A 19,695-nucleotide genomic window follows, 5' to 3' on the forward strand; every position below is an offset into this window, starting at 1 on the left:
AAAGGCTCTAACGGTCGCTGCCGAGGCGCAAGACAATATAAATCGTTTATTCATATTGAAAAGTGTCGTTACGTCAATTTATGCTAGATTTATTACTGTTCTTATTTGTGCAAGCTTTTATTTAACTACTAGCTTTTGCCCGCGGCTTCGCCCGCGTGGTATTCGGTTATCGCGCGCTGTTCCCTCGGGAATTCTACATTTTCCGGGATAAAAAGTAGCTTATGTCTGGTCCATAAACTATCTCTATGCCAAAAACCATGTCCCTCCGTCTCGACGTGAAATATTCAAACACACACACTTTCGCATTTATAATATTAGTATGGATGTAAATATACTGTTCGTATCTGGTTTTGAAGTCTTGCAAGTCGAATTAACTAGAAAGTTTGTACAGATATGTGGATAGGATAACAGCAAAAATCGACGTATGTACAATTATTTTCTTTCCAAATACTTATTACTTTGTCTTCACAAACTTAGGTACGGTATGTGCGATTCTAACATAATGAAAAGTCAGATAATTTTATTGGTTTTCATTTCTCTCTCTGTTCAAGGTAGAAACGTAGGTAAATTTGATATGTAAAAATAGTGAAATACCAAATACTGCGTGGGAGACGCCACAGTAGGAAAATCTTTGAATTGTAAAATTATGAAATTAGTTTTTATGCTAAATGAATATTATGATTTTTGAACGTAGTAAAATGAAATTATGCTAAAAGTTTGTACGACGATTGAACGGCACCCTAATATATTTCGACGGTGATAATTAACTGAGTCTGATCTACAATTTGGCCATTTTGGGATTATAAAACAGTATATTTGACTTTGGCATTGGCACAATAATTGCAGATCCGACTGTTAATAGTCACGGTCAATTTATTGACAAATATGACGAAAATCATTGGCGGTACTGGAATTACGATCAACGACTCACTAAAGCCCTCAGTTTTCGACTTCGGGCTTCTAATAGACTCTCGATCGTTTGTTATTCCTTATTTAGGTACCGCCATTGAGACACAATGTACTATTGACATAAGTACAATTAGGTATTTAAAGTGGCATAACGTTGCTCTACTCAGTAGAGTAGAGTCTACTGCCTATTGAGCTAGTTGCTTCCTAAATATTTCAGTGGTAGGTACATTTCATACTTTATTCGAACCCCCGCCCAAAACATCAGTGAACTTTTCCTAAACGCATTAATTCAGTTTTGTTACTGAAACGTCCTTGAAAATTACGAGCGATGGAAACTGGCAGCAGGAAGCGCTCGCGATTGCGTGCCATTTCACCAAAGAGTTGCCAGCCTAACTGAATTTTGCAAAAAACTACTATTAGAGTCTCATTTTTGAGACTTTCATACCGCAGTGAGCAAAAATGAAACCAGTCCTTTTTCTCAGCATCGCGGCAACGTCAGCAGTAGAAAAATCATGCTTCTATGTAAACGCAATAAAAAGACACAGAGCACAACCAATGAGTAAAGTCTGAATCTCTTATTTTTTATATCTGTTCACGTCAGTAACCAATCTAAAAGGACCCCATAAGTACTCCACTCTTCATTATGAATGTGAGAAAATAAAGGCACTGGACTACAACATCACAATTCTACTATTACAAGGTTTCACGAAATCTTGCGATTAGAATTGGATCCTCTTCTAGTGGTCAGGATGACGTGGAATTTGGTATACAAGTGTAGGGGGGATGAGAGTCCAAGTAAAAATAACTAAAAAAACCTACTGAATTTGTAAATAACTTATTGAATAAGTACCTACGCTAGCTGGCGCGGGTGCACGGAGCGGGAGCACGGGTACAGGTAAAATCCGGCGCATGCGACGCGTGCAGTGCAGTTAGTGCTGCTCATACTATTTTACAATACGCGTCCACCCGCTCCGTGCAAACCGCGTCAGCCAACGTAGGCTCTAATAAAGCGTTACTTTGCGGAACTTGCGGAAGTCCATAACAATGAACTGTAAACAAATACTTTGGGTCGCGGGTGAGCAAAGTAATTAATTGTTTATAGATTTATTTTTATTTTTATTGAAAATGATAACCTTTCATCTAGCAACACTTCTTGTAATGCACGGTGCGTGATCGCGGAACGCATGCACAGCCTGCGTGCAGAGCCGTGACGCGTGCGCCGGCTCCGTCCTCACACCGCAGCACACGGCGGATAGGGATACGATTATTGCAGTGTTCCGTCACTGGCGAAGGTTATGAACAGTACTTACATTTACATCATAGCATAAGCACGGCGAATATACCCTGATCTTCTGTATTCGTATAGCATGCATCAGAACCGACAGTTGAATTAAATTCCGAGATTTTACCAAATTCAGATGAGAATTCCCAAAAATGATATCATGAAATTCATAAACATTGCACATAAAATACCACAACAAATCCAAACAAACACAAACAAAGAAACAAATTTGTAGTCTCTAATCCTAGCTATTGAAATTTTAGGATTTTACCCCTATCCTGTGGATTTATAGGGAGAAATTTCTTTCAAATCCGTTCATCCTTTATTTCTAAGTACCTAGTACCAGTACATAGGTACGCAAAGAATTTCAGACTGAAGAATTTTTCACAGAAAGCTATAAACGATTTTCATATTTAGGTAAAAATACCTAACTTCTCGTAAGAAAAGTTGTTGGATTATTGTATAATTATAATGTGTATTACTTATTTTCATCATGTGCCAAGTTTCATAGGCGGGAGAATTAATCGGGTTACAAAACCTTCGTTGGTCGGAGTACTAGGTTTATTTTTTTCTAGTAATAGATAGCATAGCATAGTATAGCGCCATCTATTCGTCCAATTACAAAACGATCTGTGCTGTTTATTTAGAAACCGGCGCCATCTATTAAGTTCTGTGAAAACCACGTCCGACTTTCCATGAGTATGAAGCTATGATACGGAGCTCTACGTTTCCGTTGGGTAAAGTTTTCCAGCCTTTCTAATTCCACTGATCGCCACTAGATGGCGTTATTAACAAAATGCCAATCAAAATTTTGAAAGTATCGATTGACAGCTAAGTGGTTTGAGCCTGGGGACTGATTAGGGTTCCGTAGTCAACTAGGACCCCTTATAGTTTCGCCATGTCTGTCCGTCTGTCTGTCTGTCTGTCTGCGGGTAAGCTCAGAGACGTAAAGAGACAGAAAGTAAAGTGGTGGGTACAATAGACGTAAAGTGGGGGGTGATTTTGGTACAATAGACGTAATGTGTCCCATAGACGTAAAGTGGGGGTGATTTTTTTTTCTCGACTAACCCTATATTGTGGGGTATCGTTGGATAGGTCTTTTAAAAACATTGGGGGTTGCTAAGACAATTTTTCTATTCATAGTGATCTGTTTGCGAAATATTCAACTTTTCATTGAAATCAAGCGTCCCCCCCCCCTCTAAAATCTAAACGGTTGGGTGGATAAATTTGAAAAAAATCAGAATGGTAGTAAATATATCAAATTTACTTACAAGGAAAATTATAGCGGCTAAAATTGCTTGAGAATCATTAGTAGTTTAAGAGTAAATAGTAGCCTAAGGTATAAAATATACCTAAATTTGGAAGATTCAGTACACAATACGAAATCCTTAGAAAAATGTTATTTGATTTTTTCGTAATGGCTCTTGGCCGGTTTTTTTTAAATTAAATCATCACATCACTGGAAAATACTCGTATCATCCATTCGAAAGTGGTTAAAAGTTGTGTTGAATTTCATATACGACGTAGAAACTAGACGAATTTTTTTTAAGACATTTTTGTATTTTTGCCTAAATAATCAGATTTTTACTACATTTAAATGGTATTTTCGAAAACCGTGATTTAAAAATTGCGCCCTGATTACGAAGACCAGTCTTCGGGCTTAATTCCCGCAAAAGTAGATCGATCTCATACTTAAAATACCTCTAAATATGTATCTATCTAATACCTTTAAACGTACAATTCTTATCTCTGGGAAAACGATTATTATCAAGTTTTATCCCGAGCAAAGCTCGGTCGCCCAGGTATCATTCCTAAAATGAGTTTGCAATGCCAACGAAACTGACTGGCTGATACGAATATTTATGTAGTAATGATGTTTAAATGATGCTCTTTATTAAAGTAATGTAAAATAGTTGTTTGAGTAGGAATAAAAATTGGTACGAGTAAAACTTGAAGCTTATCCCGTTTGACAGGCTATAGTGAAAAAGATACTTACTTCAGTTATTTTTAATTACTTAAGAGATTTTAAAACAAGTCTATTATTTTATTTTATGTATTTTAAGTTTAGGATAGGTAGTTTTATTTATTTAATGGTTATATATTCTGGGTTTCGATTGTACAACATCTATATTTTACTAAAAAAAAAATTTACACTATCAAAAATTCTCTATCCAAAAACTTTTCATTCAAAAACTAATAGACAAGTTACGGGGCCATTTTTTTGGAACGACCCTGAGTCTTAATTCCTCACACCTGAGCGGAATGGTCTCAAAGCCATCAAAGAGGCCTCAGGGTTCACAGTCTACTTAGTCCTTTCATTGTACCTAACATTTACCTACACACAGAAACTATAATGCTAATACCTACTTGTTTCATCCATTGTTATTTTTTTCATGTAAGTGCATAATAATGTTGTTATTTTAGTTTTTAATCCCACCAACAAATTGATTACATATAATGACAATAATATCCATTATAATACCTAATAAAAATACCTAGTTGACAAACAATTATATATACTTTACTTATTCGTAATGATTGTTTAGTTTAATGGCTGTAATTTCAATCTTTTGTTTTACTATTATCTTTTAAATTACGAACGATAATTTATCAAGACTAGCTTGTTGCCTGCAACTCCGTCTGCTTAAAATTCGTTTATCGCTATCCCGCAGTACCTAACTATGCAGTTTACCGGGATACAGACTATCCTTCCCCGAGGCTCAAACTATCTGTATACCGAATTTAATCTAAATCGGTTTAGTGGTTTAGACGCGATGACGTAAGAAACAAACAAACAGGCTTACAAACTTTCGCATTTATAATATTAGTGAGATGTCATTATTTACTCTCGTATATATTAGGTACATTATAAATATGACATCACATGTCAATGTGGCTAAAAGGGTGGCAAACAAAGCAGTTTCAAGTATCTTCACTTCCCCTAGCCACAAACTCACCCCAATACTTGTAAAGGACCTTTTCTACTGAACCCGTGAACCGTACAATGGTCGTTTAACAAATTATTTGACTCAGTTCACTGAAAGAGACAAAAAGAGTTTTTTCCTAATACACAATTGCTCTCTTCGTATTCTCTTAAGTTTTTGCTACCGAGTCCCCAAATTAAGAGAATGATGATGACTATATCTGCAGCAAAGTAGAAAGAAAAAAATGCCTTAATATATTGGCTCTGTGCACGACATCAGCGCCACCTAGCTTCCGCAACTTTTTTGGCTCTGATGCTCTGACGTTTTGAAATTTCATCGCGAGCAAGTCTATACAAATTGCTTTGTTAATGACAGATTCATATGAGTATGACAGATGACAGACCCTAGATTATTTCTTCTTTTGGCCACTATGAGCGCTGCGATAGATTTCATTACCCCCACCTAGTACTTCGCACCCTCTCAATGAGGGCTATCGCGAATGAATTCGCCACTAGAGGCGCTAGTGTAGCGTGAGGTTTCCGAATTGTCAAATCTCATAGTTTTTGAGTGAGCTACGCGGGTTTATTTCTAATTAGAATAATTTTGTAAATATTTTGTAATATTTGAAATTATTATTATTTATTTTTTTATTTGACTGGATGGCAAACGAGCAAATGGGTCTCCTGATGGTAAGAGATGGTAAATATGCGTTCCGGGGCAATGAATGTCTGTGTTTTGTGTCTTTCGAAAACCTTTGTCCTCCCTTTTTTCCGAACAAAACGGGGACTATGCAACAATGTGGCATGCTCGATATTTTTATGGTATATTAAATATGATTTGAATCTAAAGTTTGTTTTCACGCCCGTAATAACAGACTTTGAAAGCCATACTTAAAAACCTCACGCAACAGTGCGCCATCTAGTGAGACAAAAAACGATAGCCCTCATTTAGGCATGTAAGAAAAATTTGCACAAGGTCCTACCACCTGCAAACTGCACATCTGTGGTGCAAAAGCTCTATAGTTGAAATGTCGACATAATTTCAGCAATATTTATTTAATTTAATTTTGTGATAAGTGCCTGGTGATTTATTGTTATTAGTTATAACAATAAGGTATTTGAATCGAAAATTCGAAACGGCCCTAACGATTTCGATGAAATCTTCTATGTGGGGGGTTTCGGGAGCAAACAATCTATCAACTTGGCTTAGCCTAATCTCAGTGAAAAGGCGTGTTAATGAGGTTTATTTCGCTCGGCGATGCTCAGTCGCCTGGATAATTTTTATGACATGACTACCTAATACCCGCGACTTTGTTTGCTAGCTTTTGTACTTTCTCGGGATCGGGATAAGCCTATGTTAATCTCTAAAAGATTTAAAAACAACTTGAATAAATAGGTTTAGGTGGGAAGAACGGTATTTGCCTTTATTAATCGTGATAAAATGGATTGTCTTTATTGTGGTAACATTTACAATTTGTAAGCAAATGCGTAAACCTCCGGTCTGCCGTGTGACGGATCCTTTCTTTTTGAATACCTACGGCGTACCGAACATTTCTCAGGCACCATTGTTTCCTGCACGACCTCAAGAACAATTAAAGTTTTTTTTTTACACGAAATGTCATCTCCAATAGATAGCATACCTTGAACATTAGTTTACGTTGTTTTAATGTAAATGCATTTCGTTGTACAACCGTTTCATCTCTACCAAAAGACGAGGTTTATAAGAAAGAACACCGTCTCTGTAAGAAGATAACATATCATACAATACAGTTTCACCTACTTCCGATACCTACCTACTTACACACAAATTATAAACATTCCCCTCCCTCTTTTGATCATGCTACATTAGGATGTAAATGTCATGCAAATGTGAGCTTCTATTAACTGTTTAGCTATAAATATGAATACATGAAAACGTATCCACGTACTTGTATTTTACGCTCTCTACTGTAATTTAAATAAGGGCATCCACAAGACGTAGATAAGTACTACATGTAAACGGGCTTCGAAAACGTAATCAACGTATGTCGCCAAATACGAAGATATGATTTTACTACACTGCCCAAGATATAAGAGAACTAGCTTTTTCCCGCGGCTTCGCCCGCGTGGAGTTCGGTTAGATATCGCGCGCTGTTCCCTAGGAAACTGTGCATTTTTCCGGGATAAAAGTAGCCTATGTCACTCTCTGGCCCTTTGACTCTGGCCCATAAACTATCTCTATGTCAAAAAACCACATCGATCCGTCGCTCCATTTCGACGTGAAAGACGGACAAACATACAAACAAACTTTCGCATTTATAGTATTGTATGGATGTGTATGGATTGTATGATTGATTGATTTTGAAGCCGTGGTGGCCTAGTGGTTTGAGCTATCGCCTCTCAAGCAGAGGGTCGTGGGTTCGAACCCCGGCTCGCACCTCTGAGTTTTTCGAAATTCATATGCGGAATTACATTTGAAATTACCACGAGCTTTGCGGTGAAGGAAACATCGTGAGGAAACCTGCACAAACCTGCGAAGCGATTCAATGGTGCGTGCGAAGTTCCGAATCCGCACTGGGCCCTTGTGGGAACTATGGCCCAAGCCCTCTTGTTCTGAGAGGAGGCCCGTGCCCAGCAGTGGGACGTATATAGGCTGGGATGATGATGATGATAATTGTTTTTGTTATCCCTACACAGTTTTAACATTATTATGTTAGGTATATTGGAAAATTACAAGTAAGAAGCACAATTCATTAATACTCTCATGGTTATGGTTAACACAGCAGTCAGCTGTGTGTCATTCTCGACTCTACCCCAAATCTATATAGTAAGTACGCACAACCCGGAATTCCAATAAACGTCCATTGTTGAGTACCACATTACAGTTAATTATTAAACTGTTAATGAATAATTTTCAATCTGCAGATGTCACGAACGGCGACAAACCGTCCGTCACGACAACCGTCACCAAATTGTCGTTAGCAAAGTTTTATGCACCAATTAATATATTTTGCTTCACGAATTGGGAGTTACTTGGTAATAATCATAAATAAATATCTAGTATTAGTGACTAAATAACCCGTACTAGAGTGGTTTTTGCGTTGTTAGTTGAAAAATAAAAATTCTGAGGATAGACTAAAATGGTACGATCACGTAATAATAAGTCCAGATGATCGACTTTTTAACCACTTAAAAAGTGTCTTTGTGTCACTACAAAAAAGAGGGGAAGATGAAGGCCTCAAACAATATAGACGACAAATGTCCAAAGAGGCATGAAGGTGTTGGGTCTCTACGAACAAAACATATCAGAAAGAAAACTACTAAAGAAATAACATGATTGGGCGACCTCGCATAACGAAATAAAACGTGGCAGAAGAAGAATAGTGCTTTGAAACACACTTTTATAACCATGTAGGTACTCTTAGTATACCTAGTGCAATCCACGAAGACGCGTGATTTTATCAAAATTAGCCATTAATGACATTGTAATAAGAACCACGGCACGCGTCATCGTGAATGACTCTACCTATACTGCACTATATATACGGTGAACGTTTATTTAGGTTAACTTAAAGTGTACTTTAAGTCAAAGATCGATAATATAGGAAAATTTCAAATGGGTGTAGAGTAACGACTGCCGATATGTAAAACTGTATCAATGGGTCGCCCAACAAGATCAGCTTTGAGATGGCGTCATTATAGAAACCTGCGGCGTCACTTACATCATCGGCGGAATTACATACTGTTTATTTTACCCAATCGCGCGGTCATCGCTGACACACCTGGCATAACTGGCATTGGCAAAAAGCAACATTGTTCTACTCACCTAACACACAAGAGCTTAAGGAATATAGTCGCGGGTAACAAGCGAGGGTTAGTAGTGTTATGATTGTTTCATGGTGTCACATATATAAGATGTGTAACTATTATCTATTAAGATAATACTTGCAAATCTTAATTTATTAATTAATTAATTAAATGAGAGCAGGTATTTTGATATTTTATTACATTTTTATTTCTACTATTATCCACTAATGTTTCTCTTTTTTTTTAAGTTTCGTCAGTTTTTATACACGTATACACCTGATACTCGTATTTTATTCTTAGAGATAAGATAGTGAAATGCATCGGTGTTGTAAAGATAAAGCATTGATGCAACCATTGTCTTTGAGTTTGTTAGCTAATTTGAGTAGGGCTAGAGATAATCCAGGCACTGTGAACTCATTTTTAAAACTTGCTTTTGTTTACTAACTGTGAATGTAACACTGAGACAGTCCACATATAGTACAATTAAATTCAATTTAAATTATCTAACACGGTGGCGGTTGAGCTGTTTTTTTATATTTATTATACAGCTTAGAAGATGCAAAAGCGCCAACAGTCAAGAATTCCCCTTTCCTTCGTCATTGTGTTAATAACATACTTTGTTGTTATTCTTCAAATGAAAACAACTAAGTCACATCTAGCATCCAGATAAAGGTACGAGAAAAGTTTTAATAGTGTTTTCTTAATTACGAACGGATACCGGTCTGGCACACAGCAATGGACAGTTATTGTATTAGTTTAAACTGCGACTAAAAATCGTCCTTGCTCCGGCGTCGCAAACACGTTACGCAACGTAACATACTTGTTAGAGACTAACGTGTTAAATGTATACTCTACTGTTTGCAACGAACGCACTGCAGAGATATTAAGGTATGCCTAACAATACTTGAATGATTTTTTATAGTTAACTTTCGTACTTACATGAAAATATTTTAGCTACGTTGTGTACTACACTGTCTCGTTTGCACTGTATCGTTCATATAGTTCGAGTTTTTATATCATTTGAAATACGAAACAAACAAAAAACTACAGGTCACTTTTGATTACGTTGATTTAGAATCTAAACTAAATTTTAGATGTTCGATTTTATTGCTGCTTCTAGAAGTAACAAACCTGAGTATTTCGTTTTAATTTCAGGTTGCTACCTCCACGCGTTGCTGAGAAAAAAGGTTTTGACAGACGGACAGAAATCAGAAATGTTTTTTTGCTAGAACATAGTTACAACAAAGTATCCTGTAAAAGTTCTGTTTTTTAATTTTGAGGCACGGAACCAAAAAAATGGACTTTGTTTGTTTCTGTGGTTGTTTATATTTAGGATGTAATCTTTGGTCACTATTGAACTAATTATTTTGGGGAAGTCGCAACCAGCAGCTATTGATGATCTAAGTAGGATGCCGTCACATAGTGCTATTTAAAAACTCACAATAATAATTGTTTTGAGTAGTTTTGATACAAAAGATCAAATTCATTATAGTCTCAGTGATTGCCACGGTCAGACTATTTAATGCCCGTGCACTAATTGCTACTTCGCTTTTATATAGCGCTCGAGATTTCGAGTTGTGATATTTGTCAGTATACTTATTGTGGGAACTACGACAAAAGCCCTCTCATTCTGAGAGGAGGCCTGTTCCCTGCATGGATATATAATGTGTCGATATTTACGTAAACACTTATTTGGTTCAGTTAGCGAAAAATGTATTTTTAGAGATTATCCTCTCAAAAACTCATTTCGATATATCAGATATCCTTGAAGTTACACAGTCAGACCAAAATAAAATACTAATTCTTAGTGGTGTAGATAAACAACAGCAGTTTTAATTGTAAGCCCGGCGCGCACGCAATGTCGCCGGCTCACTAAACTGTACTAATCGGAGCGATAATATCTACAAACAGTCGCAATTTCGCTCCGTGGGCGATATTTATTGCCTTAATTTAAATCCTATTGTAACAAAAACGGTTAACCACCCGCAAGGCTTTTGTTGCTTTTAATTATACCTGACATGGCAAGAAAAGACTTCGATTCCGCAAATAGTTAATCGTTTTGTCCTACGCTCCTTTTTTCACCATCGTTTATTTGGCCAAAACATTGTGGATAGACAAAACAGAAGACAGACAGACAGAAGGTACTTAGTAAATACTTAATCCTTTTGTATCGTGAAAATTCGGAACATACGACTACATACGAGCACAAATGCTACCGAAGTTTCTATGACATGACATGTCTGTATTAAATATTATAGGGTACCGTATTTATTAGTGACCAATGTCAAACCACGAGTTTGAAGTATATATCACACTAATATGTTATGCTGATTTGTGTTAGCCCCCACGATTAAATCATATAGGGATTATAGTTAGAACAAAAATCGAATAAAAATCTTAACTTAGGTATTAACCACTCTACATCGATTAATAATCTTTCGATTCGACCTTCCCCTATGGCCTACGTTGTCTTAATGGGTACTGAGGCTGACTGAAGTAGCATGACAAATACAAACATACGATGGAAAGGATCTGTACTTTTATAAATATGTGTGTAAGATCGTTAGAGCCAAAAACTGAACTGGTTAACACTTATGAAGTGATCTCATAGTACCTTTACAAAATCATCCATACGGAACACTTGTACACGATGCTGCTACAGACAGCTGCGAGCCAACCATAGATGAGTGTGTATACTGGGATCCAACGCAGTATCCTTTTCATTTGATGAAAAGGCATCCAGTAACAGTACCCGAAGCATACCGGTTTAAAACAAACGCTGTAATAGTTAAATCGTCAAACTGTAGCGTCCTACGATGAAACAGAATTAATAATGCTATTATAGGAATGAAAACGTTATCGTGAACATTCCAATATCGATGTCGCCATTTTTTTGTTTCTCTCGGTGTCAATGAGCACATATTGTAATAGGTTTTAGTAGATTACGGCACTCGCCAATGCAATATATGTAATGTACCTACTTACATTTTTAAACTTCCATGTCATGTCTGCAATACTTTTTTTTTATTCGTTACAGACTGAACTGGGAAAATAAATAAGTACCTATATGGCTCTCTAACCACATGCGCGACCATGTTTTCAATTCACATAACATTTCTATTCCTACTGTGTACATACGTGGGAGAGACGCGTGCGCCGAACTCGTCCGGCAATTTAACAATCACAAGAGATGTCAGTAAACTAGAATTAACCCCTGTTGGAAGAGACATTAGCTAATGCCTTTAATGCTAACGCTGCAGAAACGTATGAGATTATGAACTAACGACCGCGATTATAGAAGTCATTTATAGGAACAATGATAGAGCTTATGCAACGTCGCGTTAGTAGTAATTGTCACTCGCGATTAAGATCATAATTAAAACAGACTTTCAGTTTGTTCAATACCCTACGTACCTACCTGTAAATACTTGGCAGAAGTCGATTTCAAAAAGTGTAAAATTAAACATTACCAATTCTTACTATCATCATCCCAGCCTATATACGTCCCACTGCTGGGCACAGGCCTCCTCTGAACAAGAGGGCTTGGGCCATAGTTCCCACGCGGGCCCAGTGCGGATTGGGAACTTCACACGCACCATTGAATTGCTTCGCAGGTGGTTGAATTCTTACTATATTTTACAAAAACTCTTCGGGTTTTATAAAAAACATATTTTTTTATTATCAAAATCGGTTTGAATCTGATTTGTAATTTCGTTTACTAAGGATCGTTTTTGCAGTTTTTGGTAACCGCCCTCGAGAAGCCCTATTAACTTTATGAACACTTTTTTCCGGCTATCCAAACGTCGAGTCATTTGTTAAAAAGGTAGCTCGAATCTCCGAAGACGCTATTGTTCGATTTACAGTTCATTAATCAGAATCATTGTGCAAAGTTTTGGGACCGCGTCGTGCCCACGACGGCCGCTCCTTTTTACTAATCACTTTTAAGATGTATTAACGCAACGTGGTCAAAATAAGCCTTAGCTTTGTTAGTTTTGTCTAAATTTCTAGCTTCTACGAAAAGAGATTTTACCAACCGATAAAAATCACGATGTTCTTAAATGTCATCGTCATCGCTTACTAATACAATTAAGAGGTAAATTTCGTTTGTGTGTTTATATGTATGTATGGTTAGATTACCTTTAGATTTACTGAAACGATTTTAAATAATCTGTAATTTGTTTTTTTGAAACGGGAATGTGTTAAAATTTTATTGAACAAAATAAATAAACAAACACAATTGACAAACGTTGAGATACAGTAAATACATACATGATATAATTATATTTGAGTTTTTAACAGTTTGTTTTGAATTTTATTTTTGTTTGTTATGATACGTACAGCTTTTATTTATAACATAAACAAAGGAACGTCATTCTTATACCCGACTTCTGGTTTCACTCCCTAGTATTACCAAAAATATGTATTAAATATAGAGCTGATAACTACACCATTTTATTTTGTAATTTCAAAAACCTTGAACCAGAAAATAAAACTAAGAGTCAGATGATGTTGCAACTATGCTGTCTCCTCGAATTACTATTGCGATGGATGATAAAACCACTATCAATCTTCTAGTTCCTACGGCAAAATTAAAGCTAGTACAATCCTACAGCAGTGCCCTAAAATAACAACAACGGACGTCCCAAACTACTTCCCATTTAGATGTCCACTGACATACCAACCAACGGATGCACTGCATCAAATAGGTAAATCCCATAAATCGTCAGCTCAGCCATACCTAAAATAGTGCATCTTGGTAATTATTCTAGGTGTTAAAAGGGGAAACGTATGGAAAAACTCGAAATAAGTATAAACATGTATATTTCACATATTATTATGTAAAAGTCTTGTTACAAGACTTAGTAAGGAATTTCTCTATTTCCGGATAAATATAACCCAGGGTTCTGCACTTTTCATCAGGTGATGCCGGTCAGTCACGGGTCAGTTACATGTAAAAAAACCGGCCAAGTGCGAGTCGAACTCGCGCACGAAAGGTTCCGTACCATTTTAGCTATACAACATTAGACATTAGCAAAAAAACGGCAAAAAAATCACATTTGTTGTATGGCAGCTCCCTTAAATATTTATTTTATTTTAGTTTGATTTACTTATAAATTGAATATACAACTAAATATCCTGTGAATATTTCAAGCGTCTATATGTTGCCGTTATTAATATCGAGCAAAAAACGCCAAAACATTACGTTTGTTGTATGAGAGCCCCCTTAAATATTTATTTTATTCTGTTTTTAGTATTTGTTGTTATAGCGGCAACAGGCTATCACGGTTCATAAGATACAGCCTGGTGACAGACAGGCAGACTAACAGACGGACATTGTAGTCTTAGTAATAGGGTCCCGCTTTTACCCTTTGAGTACGGAACCCTATAAAAAAGAAGATTACTCCACGATTTTTAATTGAAAAGGCAGTCGTTACAAAAAATATAAATATTCAGTAGAGCTCAGATTTTATAGAATAGAATATATTTATTTGCAAAGAATAAGTAGTTAGGTACATAAAATATCATTAGAATAGTCTTTAACATATAGTAAGTTCTTGGTCAAGCCAAAACATGTAAGTATGCCATTAACTAAAGCAATTTTGTATCCCAAACTACTGCCGTGGTTCGTGATTGAATTCTCAAATTACTTCACATTATACAACTCAAGACGCTCGTAGAATATTCAAATCGACCTAAATTAATGAATGCATCGTTTAAAGGGTTTAATCGACCACTAATTAACGAATCAATTAGACTATCTTCATTCCAGTCCAGTTCTAGCTAACGTAACCCTTTAATTAAAATAATTTCTACAGATAATATCTTATATAATAAGATCTTTTCCAGATTATGATACTAAGGCGTATATTCAATTGTATCTGTGCCTACATAATGTTGTTTCATCGTCTAAACTAAATGATATAATTAAATTTAATCATGCGTTACTCATCCATACAATCAGATTGCCTAGGGACGTGATTGTTTTATGTAAATTGACGATGAATTTAAATGTAGCGTGATGCTGCGAGCATCATAATCTAGTTATCTACAGCGTATGGAAGTTCCTAATTAAGGGGCTGTTTCACCATCCATTGATTAGTTAGACTGGCGGTTACGTGTGATGCCGTCTCTATTTGTTTTGTTCGAATAAACGGAGACGGCATCACATTTAACCGTCGGTTAACGCTAATCAATGGATGGTGAAACAGCCCCTAAGTGTTGTGTTTAGATCATAGGTATTATCAGTGGTCACCTTAGTGGTCATCATAGGTTGTTGTTAGTGGGTGACAAAACAAAACGTTCGTGGGGACAAGGGTTTGTTTGGTTTGGGATATTTTTTTGTTTCCGTGAAGAGACAATTTTCGGTAATACGTTGGATTAAAGAACCGGACAAGTGCGATGACATTCTCGATTGTCTTAATTAACTTCAAAACTAATATTATTTAAAAATATTTATTTAAAAAAATATATAAATATTCAAGATGCTTGCAACAACACCTTTCGTTTGTTATGTCACACGATATATTTTGCGAAAGTTCCTTTCTTAATTTTCTTTTTACCATTAAAATTGACCCCCATGTTTAAAATACATTTCATTATGGTTACACGTCTGTCTTTGGGTTACTGACTTACATATGTGCCAGTTTTTAGCTCAATTGGTTCAGTAGTTTCGGAGCAAAACGTTTGTGACAGACAGGCAGAAGAGTGATCCTATAAGATTTTTTCGTTAACAGGTACGGAACCCTAAAAAATAAAAACTAACTACATATAGAGTTTCTATAACAGTTAAAATGGCTACATTACTGAGCAGAGTGTGCTGTATAAAAAGACAATACGTCGCGAACTCAGCATCTGAAACAATGCTTTTGATAGGGTTGGCGCATCAAAAATGAGAAATACAGAAAGTAAAGGGCGGCTGTTTAAAATTTTGATACAAAAGTTTTAAATAAACAATAATTAAATAACAATTACGAAATCTTATCGAAATTTAAAAGATCCTTTACAACAACACAATACCTTGTGTTTTATATTCGGTAGAGTCGATTTTAGGATCATAAACAACCTCTTTCATCAGGTATTAAATATTTACCGTATTTTAAATCCCCTGATAAGACGTTGCTGTTGCTTGGGTATATTTGTCGTTACTGTATGTGGCAACCCTAGCCATCTGAGGCCGACAGCAGCTAAGGGCAAAGACACCGCATTATCACACTAACGAGAGTAAGTGAGTTTAATTGTGTTTATGGCATTAACATAACACAATAGGCACTGTCGCCATGTCTGCCGGCCATTTGCCATGTACCTACTACTTACTACTTTGATTTTAGGAATACATGTTGCTGTTACAAAAACGAGAGAGCAAGCAAGAAAAAGGGGATCTAAAAATTTCAAGGATCCATGGCGACTTGACGAAAATGGAAAGCAGAATTTACACCATATAGGTATAATGGGTAACAAGCATAAATTGGTCCTTTGAATCATAGTATTCACTTTTCTCTACTATCTAATATGTACCGGGGAAAAGCGGAAACTTTTATGTTAGGAAATCGAAATTTTCTTGATCAACCTTAAGGGGCTGATTACTTCACACATTAGGGTATAGTTCTTAACGTGGATTGTATGTAAGCAAGTTTATTGCTTAGAATTAAGGTATTTTACTTATTATCTATCACATACCGAAACATATTTCAAAACAGTACTAACCTCTTTAAGTTTGCTGAACTAGCAGAAAGACTAACTTGGAATTACTAGCTAAATAAAACAATCATAAATGAAACAAAGGGAGATCTTAATCATATTTCTCAATCTGATGACAGCAGATGACCTAGTAGTACTACATAAAAGAGACAATAAAATACCTCATAATAATCAAGTTTTATGATCCACTACCAACTGTTCCGATTGTTTTTATCAAACTTTATTAATCATCATTGTTTGTATTCCAATACCAAGCTCATGTTGGGAATTCGTAAATCATATACTCGAAATCAAACTAGTTTCATTGTTTAGCTCAAAAACAAAAACGGTGGGAAAGTGTGTGAGAAAGGAACTTCTTCAGAACTTTGCGCTACAAGTAAACTCCTACGTGTACAGTACAGTTACGGCCTTGCTTATAAAGTGGCTAATTAATGAGAACTTACACTTAAGTAGTGCTGGACTCACTAAAACAATTTTATTATTTTGATACTGTAGTAGGTACGTACGTTTCGTATTTGTAGAGCTTTCGGGAAACGCTTGAAATAAGTTTGATCAAACAAGATATAGAACAAAAGTTTTAAAATGAAAATTCGCGTAAATACCTAAACAGTCTAATTAATATCTTATGCGCATCACGGGCACTTCTCACTGTGATTCTCTCTCCTCATTGCGAATCACGGTCAACGCAGTCTTACGAAATAAATTAAGTTAAAATAAGCATGACTTTTCACATGCTAAACATTTATACGCATTTTCGCAAGTAATTGTCGTTATTAAATTGCCCTAATTTTCGAAAAAAACGCTATTCACCCGGGATATTAAACAAGCGCGATCAATGAAAATTGATTGCTTTTTTCCTGGTATCATAATTGCTTTTAAACCGATGGGAAATCTAATGAACAATTTCTTTGGCCTAATCACAATTCAATAACCGGCTTATTAACTCAATTTTTTGAAGTACGTGTGTTTTTATTGAATTTGTAGATTATTTGGTATTTTCCAAATGCTTTACAATAGACTTCTTCTTCACAAAAGTTTATTCTATAAACATGTTGAGCTACAATCTCACTATTTTTTTCTTTCAATGATAAATTGATAACTATTGTTGCACGTGACTCTTTTTCGATCTAGATAACATTCAATAAAAACCAATATTCTCTCAAAAACTATACGATAGCGATGGTTTACACTAATTATGTTATCGGTTATCGTGTAATTACCAAGCCCGCGCGGGGACCTAGACTTGGGGCTGGCTGTGTCTGGCACGACATTCTTTTAGGAAAGCAATGCAACGTTCAGTGTCGCGACTGATACCCTTTGTTACCACTGGTAATTAGCGAAATCCATATTTATAACACTAATTTATGAAAAAGTTGACGAATACAATGAAAATGTCCCAAGGATATAAGTACCAGAAATTAGGTAGATACTTAGATAGGTTAGGTACAAGAATGCCGGCGAAATAGTTTAACTAACTTAGGGTTTCACAAACTATGGCAAATGACCTTCAATTTAATTATCCGCCCGAAAAAGTTGCTAATTTTCTTCTTTCTTCAGAGCGGGACTGTTAACAACTAGTTATCTCCGTCAATTTTTTTTTAAAAAAACGAAGAAATTAGAGCTTGTGTAAAGACGCTTGGGCAAAGAAAATTAAATTTTGATTAAATAAGCTATCCACTTTGTGTTTTATTTAACCACCTCTAAGATAGGGTGGATTGTGTCATTTACAAAAAAAAATGCATTATAATAATCTCCGGTGCAAAAAAATAAAACGAGTGTAAAGGACCTAGTAGGTGATCATCATGACGTGTGTCATAATCATAAAGTTGTCTATCAGGAATGGCAAAAAAATCCTAGGTACTGGTCAACGATTAAAGCTATTTTTTACTTAGAATATTTTTTAAAGCAATACGGGTGCGTACTGTGTTAATGTTAGAATAGATCGTCAGAGAGGTCCCATTTTGTTTTGATGAGTAAATCACCGGGCAAAGTAGGGCGGCACGACCGCTCGCGATAAAGATAACTCAGGGCAATGTCAATACAACATTATAAATAAACAAATGCTAACTCCATTATTTTATGTACGCCGTTATCAGGAGAGATTAGATTGCTATAGTTATCCACCTAGAGCTTTATCTTTGCTATACATTTTCACAAACACCTTTATGTGGATATGGATACCGACAAGTCTTAAAATAATTATTTGAAAATAAAATGCTAAGTTCTGCATAGATTTCTAAAAACATAGACGACGTTTTTTTTTCAAATAAAATAGCTTTAAAAGGAATTTACACCGGTATTTTGATTTAAACATACTTTATTGTAAAATGCATTGGAGAAGGCATTAATTAGATATTAGTTGATACAGGCACCTTTTAAGTTTAAGACGCAAAGCCTTCAACCAGCGGTCCTCAAACTTTTTGGTGATGAAATACTAATATGACAAATATAATATAACATTAAAACGTAATATTTGTCGGAGCCCTAAAATAGTAAAAACCAATTTATTGATTTAAATTCGGGTTTTATTCCGCGTACCTTTGATATTTCGGCACAGTTGCAGGCGCATTGTAATGACCACGATAGTCTAAAACATTCTGTAGTAAAAATCACTAATTTAATGGGAGGTTTTAGCTCTGCAACCTGTTTCTAACTCTGTAAGAACCTTATAGACCTTATAAATCATCAGTACTTTTGGAGAAGCCCCGAAGCTCCACGGAACATACTTTAACATCGGCTTTCTTGATTTGCAACCTCAAACTTAATATCTATAAAGTTTGCATTCTAATAAATAAGTAGTGTAAGTGTGTTAATATTTAGAAATGCCACCTACACGCAGTATTTACTGTGAGAAGTTGGCGTTCTGTCAACAAACTCCACAGGGCCACTAACACTTCTATTGATTCAATGGTCTCGAAATATTTTATTTTGATTCGAACTCTTTGAATGACGTAAAAGTTCTTGGTCAAAATGGGAATAAGGTCAAAAGAACTGAAATGTATGTCACATTAATTGAATTACACAAAAGAAAACTTTAACAAGTGTTGCGATTTTATATTTGATTTTATCGTTGAAAGAGGTAGCATTACTTTTTAAA

Source organism: Choristoneura fumiferana, chromosome 13, assembly GCF_025370935.1.
Source record: "Choristoneura fumiferana chromosome 13, NRCan_CFum_1, whole genome shotgun sequence".
Taxonomy (NCBI): domain Eukaryota; kingdom Metazoa; phylum Arthropoda; class Insecta; order Lepidoptera; family Tortricidae; genus Choristoneura; species Choristoneura fumiferana.